The following is a 12,483-nucleotide window of genomic DNA, read 5'->3' on the forward strand; positions in this document are numbered from 1 at the left end:
AAATGTAGAATTCGCCGAATGAAAAAGGAGGTACAAAAGCTAACTGAAGAAAGTAATTTTTTTTTTGAGCATCTGCTTTTAAAACTTTGTGTTCCAAATTCTCTCCCCTCTTTGGTCCCCACTCACTCTCCCTAAGAAGGCAAGCAATTCAACATAAACCAGTCATGTATCATTATGCAAAACACTCCCATAAATAGTCATGTTGTGAAAGACTAACTATATTTCCCTCCATCCTATCCTGTCCCCCTTTATTCAATTTTCTCCCTTGACCCTGTCCCTTTTAAAAAGTGTTTGTTTTTGATTACTTCTTCCCCTTATCTGCCCTCCCTTCTATCATCCCCACTTTTTTATCCCCTTCCCCTACTTTCATGAGGGGTAAGATACCCAGGTGAGTGTGTATGTTATTCCCTCCTCAAGTTGAATTCAATGAAAGCAAGATTCACTCATTCCCCCTTACCTGCCCCCTCTTCCATTCCAATGAACTGCTTTTTTTTGCCACTTTATGCAAGATAATTTACCTCATTCTATCTCTCCCTTTCTCCCTCTCTCAATATATTCCTCTCTCATCCCTTAATTTTATTTTTTTTAGATATCATCCCTTCATATTGAATTCACCCTGTGCCCTCTGTCTATGTATATGTATATTCCCTTCAACTACCCTAATATAGGGAAAGGTCTCATGAATTACACACATCATCTTTCCATGTAGGAATATAAGCAAAACAGTTCTACTTTAGTAAGTTTCCTATGATTTCTCTTTCTTGTTTACCTTTCAGGCTTCTCTTGATTCTTGTGTTTGAAAATCAAATTTTCTATTCAGCTCTGGTCTTTTTTAAAATTTTTTTTATTTAATATATTTAGTTTTCAGCATTGATTTTCACAAGAATTTGAATTACAAATTTTCTCCCCATTTCTACCCTCCCCCCCACTCCAAGATGGCGTATATTCTGGTTGCCCTGTTCCCTAGTTAGCCCTCCCTTCTGTCACCCCACTTCCCTACCATCCCCTTTTCCCTTTCTTTCTTGTAGGGCAAGATACATTTCTACACCCCATTGCCTGTGTATCTTATTTTCTAGTTGCATGCAAAAACTTTTTTTTTTGTTTTTGAACATCTGTTTTTAAAACTTTGAGTTCCAAATTCTCTCCCCTCTTCCTTTCCCACCCACCCTCCCTAAGAAGTCAAGCAATTCAACATAGGCCAAATGTGTATCATTATGTATAATGCTTCCACAATACTCATGTTGTGAAAGACTCACTATATTTTGCTCCTTCCTAACCTATCCCCCTTTATTGAATTTTCTATCTTGACCCTGTCCCCTTTTGAAAGTGTTTGTTTTTGATTATCTCCACCTCCATCTGCCCTCCCTTCTATCATCCCCCCTTTTTTTTAATCTTCTTCTTCCTCCTTTTTTCCTGTGGGGTAAGTTACCCGATTGAGTATGTACGGTATTCCCTCCTCAGGACAAATCTGATGAGAGCAAGATTCACTCATTCCCCCTCACCTGCCTTCTCTTCCCTCCTACAGAACTGCTTTTTCATGCCACTTTTATGCGAGATAATTTACCCCATTCTGTCTCTCCCTATCTCCCTCTCTCAATATATTCCTCTCTCATCCCTTAATTTGATTTTCTTTTAGATATCTTCCCTTCATCTTCAACTCATCCTGTGCCCCCCCCTCTCTCTATATATATATACACATACATATATACATACATATACACTCACATATATATACACAAACATATACATATACATACATATACATATGTGTGTGTGTGTGTGTGTGTGTGTGTGTGAATGTTCCCTTCAGCTACCCTAATACTGAGGGCTCATGAATCATACACATTATCTTTCTATGTAGGATTGTAAACAAAACAGTTCAACTTTAGTAAGTCCCTTGCAATTTCTTTTTCTTGAGTACCTTTTCATGCTTCTCTTGATTCTTGTGTTTGAAAGTCAAATTTTCTATTCAGCTCTGGTCTTTTCACTGACAGAGCTTGAAAGTCTTCTGTTTTATTGAAAATCCATATTTTGCCTTGAAGCATGATACTCAGTTTTGCTGGGTAGGTGATTCTTGGTTTTAATCCTAGCTCCATTGACCTCCAGAATATCACATTCCAAGCCCTTTAGTCCCTTAATGTAGAAGCTGCCAGATCTTGGATTATTCTGATTGGGTTTCCACAATACTCAAATTATTTCTTTCTGGCTGCTTGCAGTATTTTCTCCTTGATCTGGGAGCTCTGGAATTTGGCGACAATATTCCTAGGAGATTTCTTTTTGGGATCTATTTGAGGAGGCGATCGATGGATTCTTTCAATGTCTATTTTGCCATGTGGCTCTAGAATATCAGGGCAGTTCTCCTTGATAATTTCTTGAAAGATGGTATCTAGGCTCTTTTTTTGATCATGGCTTTCAGGTAGTCCAATAATTTTTAAATTCTCTCTCCTGGATCTATTTTCCAGGTCAGTGTTTTTTCCAATGAGATATTTCACATTGTCTTCCATTTTTTCATTCCTTTGGTTCTGTTTTATAATATCCTGATTTCTCATAAAGTCACTAGCTTCCACTTGCTCCAATCTAATTTTTAAAGTAGTATTTTCTTCAGTGGTCTTTTGGACCTCCTTTTCCATTTGGCTACTTCTGCCTTTCAAGGCATTCTTCTCCTCATTGGCTTTTTGGAGCTCTTTTGCCATTTGAGTTAGTCTGTTTTTTTTTTTTTTTCATCAGTACCAAGTCACTTTATTGGGATGTAAATGGTGGTAGTTTTTTGGTACAGATTATGAAAAGGTCAGATAACCAAAATATGCATGCACTGAAAGACAGCAGGAGTCACGCCCACAGTTCCCAGGTGTGGGGGAAGCCAGGTGTGGCTTAGCTCTCGTTGTCACTGTCTCCAAGGGTGTGCTTGTCAAAAAGATATTCCGCCATGCCAGAATCGGGGCCCCCATTTTGCGCAGGTTGGTTACGTGATCACCCAGTTGTTTGATGGCCTTTACCTGTTCGTCCAGGTAGTGGGTTTCGATGAAATCACATAAATGGGGGTCATTCTTGTCAGTTGCCAGCTTGTGCAATTCCAGTAACGACTGATTGACATTTTTTTCCAAGTGCAGAGCACACTCCATTGCGTTCAGCCCGCTCTCCCAGTCATCTCGGTCTGGTTTCTTGATGTCCTGCAGGAAGATGCGGCCCCCGCGCTGGTTCTGCAGTTTCATCAGCTTCTCAGCGTGCTCCCGCTCCTCGTGGGACTGGTGTAGGAAATACTTGGCAAAGTTCTTCAGCGCCACGTCATCGCGGTCAAAGTAGTAGGACATGGACAGGTACACCTAGGAGGCGTACAGCTCCAGGTTGATCTGGCGGTTGATGGCGGCCTTCGAGTCCTGGTGGTAGTTCTGTCGCACCTGAGAAGGGGACGAGGTGGTCATGGCGGCGGCGGCGATGGAGGCTGACGAGGAGGCGGGACGAGGCGGCTGCGCAGCGGCTGCGGCTGGGGCTGGGGCGGCGGTGGCGGCGACGGCCGGGGGGCGGCTGAACGAGCGGCTGCTGCTCGAACGGTAGGACGGAAGAAGTGTTGGTTAGTGGAGGTGAAGGTGGAGAGGTGGCTAAGGGTGGCTCCGGCCGGGAATCGAGCAGCGGGTTCCGTTCAAGCACTGTTGAAGCAGGAAACCGCAGCGACTCCCCTTCCCTGTGCTTCTGGCCTTAGTCTGTTTTTTAAGGTGTTGTTTTCTTCAGCGTATTTTTCAGTATTTTTTTGGGTTTGCTTTAGCAAGTCATTGACTTGTTTTTCATGGTTTTCTCGCATCCTTCTTGATGTAGGCTCTTTGACTTTGTTGTCTTCTTCCCTTTGTATCTTTTGGTCTTCCTTTTCACCAAATTAAGATTCTGTAGTCTACTTTTTTTTGCTCATTTTCCCAGTCAATTACTTGAATTTTTAGCTCTTTGTTAAGGTAGGAGGGTGCACAGTCCCAGGCTTCAGGGGTGTTGTGCAGCTGTTTTTGGATTTATTTCTAGGGACCTGTACATTTTTAGTTCTTCCAAGATTTTTTGATGAAAGAAGAGGTGTTTATTCCTCTCCTGTTCTGTGCTCTGCTCTGTGAGTGACCACAAGCACTCTTTTCGGCCTTGGGACTGTGAGGAGGTTCCCTTTCTACTGCTGCCACAAGCTTTGCTATTCCAGTCAAAGAGCCTACATAAAAAGCCTCCAAGAAAAATATGAATTGGTCTCAGGCCATGGAAGAGCTCAAAAAGGATTTGGAAAAGTAAGGAAGAGAAGTGAAGAAAATAATTCTTTAAAAAATCTAAATGATAGAGCAGAAGTTTGGGTAAGAATACAGTTTATTTTATTTTTTTCAACTCAGTTGATCATTTCAAACAATTTTTAACTTCTGTTACTTTTAAGTCATCCTCTCTAGAAGTGATTTTAAACTTGGGTTCCTCCTAACTTTGCTTGCCGCCAATAGACTCTTTTTAATGGGGCCTCATGAGCCTGGATAAGATAGTTAATGAGCCTATCTCATGGGCTTTATTGAAGACTGACTTGACACTAAGGGCCACATTCTGAATCTGCCAAAGGAAAATACCTAGTTGCTTTATTGTGATCTATCACTGGCATGTGGAAAAATCATCAAACTCCTTTTTCTGGGGTCTATTGGACATTAAGATTGGTGAAGGGCAGCAATTCCAACTCTCCTGGGTCTTCTACTACCAGTTGTGTTGCACTCAGACATCAGGGAGCTTATTGGGGGTTTCTCATAGGACCCCAGAAAGCTGACCTGATAACTACTTTGTCCTTTATCATATCATTAATTAGTATGATAATTTGAATTAAGTTTCCCCTTTCTCAAGGGCAGAAGTAGTCCTGAGAAACCCTTCCAGAGAGTTAGGGTATACACTGATTGGACTCCAGAGACTCTATTGTTGAAGTTGCAAAGGAAACAATTAGAGCATCTTAGACAGAGAGCTACAAGGCACCTGAGAAGATGTTGAGTCCAACCATCTCACTTTACAGAGGAGGAAATAGTGGCCCATACTGGTTAAATGACTTGCTTGAGGTCACACAGTGAATGTCTAAAGCAGAATTTGAAATCGACTTTTGCTGACTCCAAATCCAACACTCTGGTACCATAATGTCCTAAAAGGCAGCCCAGGCTCCTTAAGCTGAAGAAGGAAATGGAAAGGATTTTGTCCTACTAGTGGAATCATTCCTCAGATCAGAAAGACAGGCATCTTTGGATTACTCAGAAATGAACTGTCCTTTCTCTCAGAATGTGTTTTCCTTATCACAACTGTTTCTGAGTAATGTAGTTTGGTAGAACTGGATTAAGAATGAAGTGACTTGGGATGGGGCTCTGATTATTTAATGGAAATACTGTGTGATCATTAGAAAAGCACCAAGCCACTCTGGGCCTCAGTTTTCTCATTTCTCATTAAATGTTTACATGTAAGATGAAGAATTTGAAGTAGATAAGCTCTAAATCCTATGATTCTGTTATACATCTATAAAGTTGGAATAATCAAATGGATTTTAACTCTTAAATTTTAAAAATAAAGCAGTAGTTAAACAAACAAAAAAGGTTCTCTCTCTCTCTCTCCATTTCTCTCTCCCCTCCCTCCTTCCTTCCCTCCCTCGCTCTCTCTCTCTCTCTCTACCCCCTCCCCCACAATGTGATTTACTTTATTTAATTGCAATTCCAAATTTTCTTCCTCCCACCATCCCTCAACCTGCCCTTTGGTAAGGAAAAAATACAATACTTGCTATACATATGAAGATATTAGCCATGTTACAAATCAAAACAAGCAAACAAACAAGAAAAATGAAGAAAGTGAAAAATGTACTTCAATCTTTACTCAGAATGTATCAGTTCTATCTTTTTATGTAGAGAACATTTTTCACCATGAGTCCTTTGGAATTATCATGGATCATCATATTGATCAGAGTAGCTAAGTCTTTTCCCAGAGTAGCTAAGCACAGTATTGCTGTTAGTGTGTATAATGTTCTCCTAGTTCCACTCACTTCACTTTCCATTAGTTCATAGATGTCTTCCCAGGTTTTTGTGAAACCATCACATTCATCACTTAGCGTTCCATCACAATTGTATACCACAATTTGTTAAGCCACTCCTCAATTGATGGGCATCCCTTCAGTTTCCAATTCTTTGCCACCACAAAAAGAATTGCTATAAATATTTTTTGTACGTATTGATCCCCTTTCTTTTTCCTTTGATCTCATTGGAGTATAGATCTAGTGTTGTTGGGTCAAAGGTTTTGCATAGTTTTATACCCCTTTGGGCATAGTTCCAAATTGTTCCCCAAAGTGGTTAAACCAATTTGTGACCCAACAATACATTAGTCTGCCTGTCTTTTAACATCTCCTTTAGCATCTGTCATTGTTTTTTTCTTCTCATATTAGTCAATCTAATGAGTGTAAGATGTTGCTTAAAAATTGTTTTCATTTGTATTTCTCTAATTATGACTGATTCAGAGCATTTTTATATGACTATTGATATCTTCTATTTATTTTTCTGAAAACTGCTTGTTCATATCCTTTGATCATTTATCAACTGGGGGAATGGCACTTACTTTTATAAATTTAGCTCAGTTCCCTATCTATTAGAGAGATCAGATTTTTATCAAAGAAATTCACTGTAAAATGTTTTCCCCTAGTTTCCTGCTTTCCTTCTAATTTTAAGTGTATTGGTTTTGTTTGTGCAAAACTTTCTTAATTAAAATGTAATCAAAATTATTAATTTTATCTGTCATGATCCTTGCTTGGCCAAAATTTTTTCTCTTTTCCATTGATCTGACTGGTGTTTTTTTCCTTGCTCCCCTAATTTGCTTTTGACTTCACTCTTTATGATTAAATCATGTTCCAATTTTGTGCTTTTCTTGGTATATAGTGTGAAATGTTGGTCTCTGACTATTTTCTGCCTAACTGCTTTTCAGTTTTTCCAGAAGTTTTTGTCGTATAGTGAAATGTGGGCTCAATAGATTGAATCTTTTTGTTTATCAAACACTAAGTTACTGTGGTCATTTATTTCTGCATGTAGTACTCCTGATCTATTTCACTGATCGACCAATCTGATTCTTTTTGAATATCAGACTGTTTTGATAACTATTGCTTCAAAGTAAACTTTGAGATATGGTACTGGTAGGCCATCTTTATTTTTTAATTGATTCCTTTGATATTCTAGACTTTTTGTTCCTAAAGATGAATTTTGTTATTATTTGTTCTATCTCTGTGAAATAATTATTTGGTAGTTGGATTTGTATGGCACTGAAAAAGTAAATTAATTTAGGTAGTGTTATCATTTTTAGCAAATTGGTTCAGCCTACCCATGAACAATAATATTTCCCAAGTTGTTTAGTTCTGTCTTTATTTGTGTGAAAAGTGTTTTATGCTTGAGTTCTTATGATTCCTGTATATGTCATGGCAGGTAGACTTCCAAGTATTTTACATTACCTGAAGTTATTTTAAGAAGTATTTATCTTTTATTTCCTCCAATTAAATTAGGTTTTGGTAACACATAGAAATACTGATGATTTGTGCATGTATATGTGAGTTTGTTGTTTGTGTGTGTGTGTTTATTTTATATCTGACAATTCTGCTTAAGTTCTGACTAGTTTTTTGGTGCATTCTCAAGAGTTCTCTAAGTATACCATCTTATCATCAGCAAAAAGTGGTAACTTCATTTCCTCAGTACCTACATTTATTCCTTTGACTTCTTTTTGTTATATTATTGCTATAGCTAGCATTTCCATTACAATATTGAGTAATCATGATGATAATGAACATCCTTACATCACTGTGATCTTATTGGAAAAGCCTCCTAGCTAATTTTAATTACAGAACATGCTGACACTTGATTTTAGATAGAGACTATTTGTTATTTTAAGAAAAGCTCCATTTATTCCTATGCTTTCTAAGAGTCTGTAAGAAGAATGAATACAGCACTTTCTCAAAATTTTTTTTTCTGCAGCTATTGACATAATCAAATTTTAAAAATATTCAAACAGCACTGTATTTTGGTATAAATCTAACCTGGTTATTACATATGATTTTGGTGGTATATTTGCTTTAGTCTTTATTTAAAATTGCTGCATTGACACTCATCAAGAAAATTGGTCTCTAGTTTTATTTCCCTGTTTTGACTCTCCTTGGTTCAGGTATCAAGAAGCTATGTGTGTTGTAGAAATAATTTGTTACAATTCTTTTTAAAGATTAAAAAATAGTTTATATAGTATTGAAATTAGTGGTTATTTAAATGTTTCATAGAATTCACTTATAAATCCGTCTGATCTTGAGATTTTATTCTTAGAGACTTGTTCATTTATGGCTTTTTCAATTTCCATAAAATTATTTAGGTATTCTATCTCCTCTTCTGTGAATATGAGTAATTTATTTTTCTAAATATTCATCCATTTCTTTATGATAGTCAGATTTGACATGTAATTGGCATACAGTTGGGCAAAATAGCTTCTAATAAGTGTTTTAATTTCATCATCATTTGTTGTACACTCACCTTTTTATTTTTGATATTGGTAGTTTGGTTTTCTTCTTTCTTTTAAAAAAAATCACATTTGGGGCAGATAGGTGGTGCAATGAGTAGAGCACCAGCTCTGGAGTCAGGAGGAACAGAGTTCAAATCCGGCCTCAGACACTTTACACACTTACTAGATATGTGACCTCGAGCAAGTCACCGAACTCCAAATTGCCCTGCCTTCCCCTCTGCAAAATAAAATCACATTAATGAAAGGTAAATCGATTTTGTTTCATTTTTTATAAAACCACCTCTTAGGTCTATTTATTAGTTTAATGATTTTTAAAAAAACTTTCAATTTTATTAATCTTTCCTTTGATTGTCAAAACTACTATTTTCATGTGTGATCAAAGATTTTTAATTTGTTCCTTTTCTAGTTCTTTTTTTTAAGTTGCACGATCAATTTATTAATCTATTCTTTCTCTATTTTGTTGATGTAAGCAGTTAGAAATATAAATTTCCCTAAATATTTCTTTGTCTGAATATCACAAATTTTGTTATGTGGTCTCATTTTTGTTAATACCTTAAATGAAATTCTAGATTGTTTCTACTATTTATTCTTTGACCATATCTTTGCTTAGGATTAGATTATTTAATTTCCAATCAATATTTAATCTATGCTTTCAAAACCCTTTATTGAACACAATGTTTATCGCATTATAGTTTGAGAAGAATAAATCTAATATTTCTGCTTTTTGACAATTTTGGGAAGTTTTTATGCCCTAACACATGGTCTTTTTTGGGAAGGTGCCATGTACAGCTGAGCAAAAAAAGTAAAGTCATTTCTATCCCCATTCAACATTCTCCAGAAGTGTACTATATTAAAATTTTTAAAAATTCTATTTATCTCCTTAACTTCTTTCTTATTTACTTCAGTATTAGATTTCTTTAGGTTTAAGAGTGGTACATTGAGGTTTCCCCAATAGTATATTTTCACTTTCCATTTCCTCCTATAAACCATTTAACTTTTTCTTCATGAATGTGGTTGCTATGCCATTTTGTGCTTACATGTTTAATATTTATATTAATTCATTTTATTTGGTGAGTTTTAGCAAATGTAGTTTTTGTGATTGTCTCTTTTAATGAGGTATATTTTTGATTTTCCTTTGTCTGGTATGATGTTTGCTACTCATACTTTTTTTTTTTTACTTCATCTGAAGTGAAATAGATTCTGTGCAAGCTACTTATTTAAAGTCTATGTGTGTCTCTTATAAGCAACATGTTGGATTGTGGTTTATAATCTTATTCTGCTACCTGCTTCCATTTTATGAGTAAGTTCATCCCATTTATATTCACAGTTGTGATTGCTGTGTGTTTTCCCCCCATCCTATTCTTTTCTATTTATCCTTTTTAATTTTTATCCTGTTCCTTCCTCAAAAGTCTATTTTCCTTCTGATCTCTGCCTCCCTTAAAATTCTTTTCTTCTTTTCACAACTCCACTTTTTCTTAGTCTCTTCCCCTCATTCTCCCTGTTGGGTAAAAATGAATTTTTTTCCTTTCACTTATGTCTTATTTTAATTTAATTTAAATTTATTTATTTAACATATTTGGTATTCAGCATTGATTTTCACAACAGTTTGAATTACAAATTTTCTCCCCATTTCTACCCTCCCCCCCCACTCCAAGATGGCATATATTCTGGTTGCCCTGTTCCCCAGTCAGCCCTTCCCTCTATCACCACCCTCCCCTCTCATCCCCCTTTCCCTTCCTTTCTTGTAGGGCAAGATAAATTTCTACGCCCCATTGCCTGTGTATCTTATTTTTTAGTTGCATGCAAAACTTTTTTTTGTTGTTGTTTTTGAACATCTGTTTTTAAAACTTTGAGTTCCAAATTCTCTCCCCTCTTCCCTTCTCACCCACCTTCCCTAAGAAGTTGAGCAATTCAACCTAGGCCACACGTGTATCATTATGTATAACCCTTCCACAGTACTCATGTTGTGAAAGGCTAACTACCTTTTGCTCCTTCCCAACCCATCCCGCTTTATTGAATTTTCTCCCTTGACCCTGTCCCCTTTTGAAAGTGTTTGTTTTGATTACCTCCACCCCCATCTGTCCTCCCCTCCATCATCCCCCCCATTTTTTTATCTTCCTCCCTCTTCTTTCCTTTGGGGTAAGATACCCAACTGAGTATGTATGGTATTCCCTCCTCAGGCCAAATCTGATGAGAGCAAGGTTCACTCATTCCCCCCTCACCTGCCCTCTCCCCTCCTCCCATAGAACTGCTTCCTCTTCCACCTTTATGCGACATAATCCACCCCATTCTATCTCTCCCTATCTCCCTCTCTCAGTATGTTGCTCTCTCATCCTTTAATTTCATTTTATTTCTTTTAGATATCTTCCCTTCATCTTCAACCCACCCTGTGTCTGCTCTCTCTTTTTTACATATATATATATATATAAAAACACACACACATATATATATACATACATACACATACATATACACATAGATATATACATACATACACATTCACTTATATATATACATAAACATATATATGAATATTCCCTTCAACTACCCTAATACTGAGGTCTCATGAATCATACACATCATCTTTCTATGTAGGAATGTAAACAAAACAGTTCAACTTTAGTAAGTCCCTTGCAATTTCCGTTTCTTGATTACCTTTTCATGCTTCTCTTGATTCTTGTGTTTGAAAGTCAAATTTTCTATTCTGTTCTGGTCTTTTCACTGAGAAAGCTTGAAAGTCCTCTATTTTATTGAAAATCCATATTTTGCCTTGGAACATGATACTCAGTTTTGCTGGGTAGGTGATTCTAGGTTTTAATCCTAGCTCCATTGACCTCTGGAATATCGCATTCCAAGCCCTTCGATCTCTTAATGTAGAAGCTGCCAGATCTTGGATTATTCTGATTGGGTTTCCACAATACTCAAATTGTTTCTTTCTGGCTGCTTGAAGTATTTTCTCCTTGATCTGGGAGCTCTGGAATTTGGCGACAATATTCCTAGGAGATTTCTTTTTGAGGTCTATTTGAGGAGGTGATCGATGGATTCTTTCAATGTCTATTTTGCCCTGTGGCTCTAGAATATCAGGGCAGTTCTCCTTGATAGTTTCTTGAAAGATGGTATCTAGGCTCTTTTTTTGATCATGGCTTTCAGGTAGTCCAATAATTTTTAAATTCTCCTGGATCTATTTTCCAGGTCAGTGTTTTTTCCAATGAGATATTTCACATTGTCTTCCATTTTTTCATTCCTTTGGTTCTGTTTTATAATATCCTGATTTCTCATAAAGTCACTAGCTTCCACTTGCTCCAATCTAATTTTTAAAGTAGTATTTTCTTCAGTGGTCTTTTGGACCTCCTTTTCCATTTGGCTACTTCTGCCTTTCAAGGCATTCTTCTCCTCATTGGCTTTTTGGAGCTCTTTTGCCATTTGAGTTAGTCTGTTTTTTAAGGTGTTGTTTTCTTCAGTGTATTTTTCAGTATTTTTTTTTGGGTCTCCTTTAGCAAGTCATTGACTTATTTTTCATGGTTTTCTCGCATCCTTCTCATTTCTCTTCCCAATTTTTCCTCTACTTCTCTAACTTGCTTTTCCAAATCCTTTTTGAGTTCTTCTATGGCCTGGGGCCAGGTCATGTTTTTCTTGGAGTCTTTTGTTGTAGGCTCTATGACTTTATTGTCTTCTTTAGGCTGTATGTTTTGGCCTTCTTTGTCACCAAAGAAAGAATCCAAAGTCTGAGACTGAATCTGGGTGTGCTTTCGCTGTCTGGCCATATTCCCAACCAACTAACTTGACCCTTGAGTTTTTCAGTGGGGTATGACTGCTTGTAGACTAACGAGTTCTATGTTCCACGTTTGGGGGGGAGGTGCCAGCTCTGTCACACCAGTACTACTCCTTCCCCAAGAACTCCCAGCCTGGGCTGGGCTTAGATCCTCAACAGGCTGTGCACTTCTGCTCTGATCCGCCAGTCAATTCCTCCCACCAGGT

General features: G+C 37.3%; 1 pseudogene; it reads right to left on the reverse strand.

Moving 5' to 3' along the window:
* Window positions 1-2,706: 2,706 nt before the first annotated feature.
* LOC118855721 lies at window positions 2,707-3,473 on the reverse strand (annotated as a pseudogene).
* Between the last annotated feature and the right edge of the window lie 9,010 nt (window positions 3,474-12,483).

The sequence above is a fragment of the Trichosurus vulpecula genome, chromosome 7, assembly GCF_011100635.1.
Source record: "Trichosurus vulpecula isolate mTriVul1 chromosome 7, mTriVul1.pri, whole genome shotgun sequence".
NCBI classification, from domain to species: domain Eukaryota; kingdom Metazoa; phylum Chordata; class Mammalia; order Diprotodontia; family Phalangeridae; genus Trichosurus; species Trichosurus vulpecula.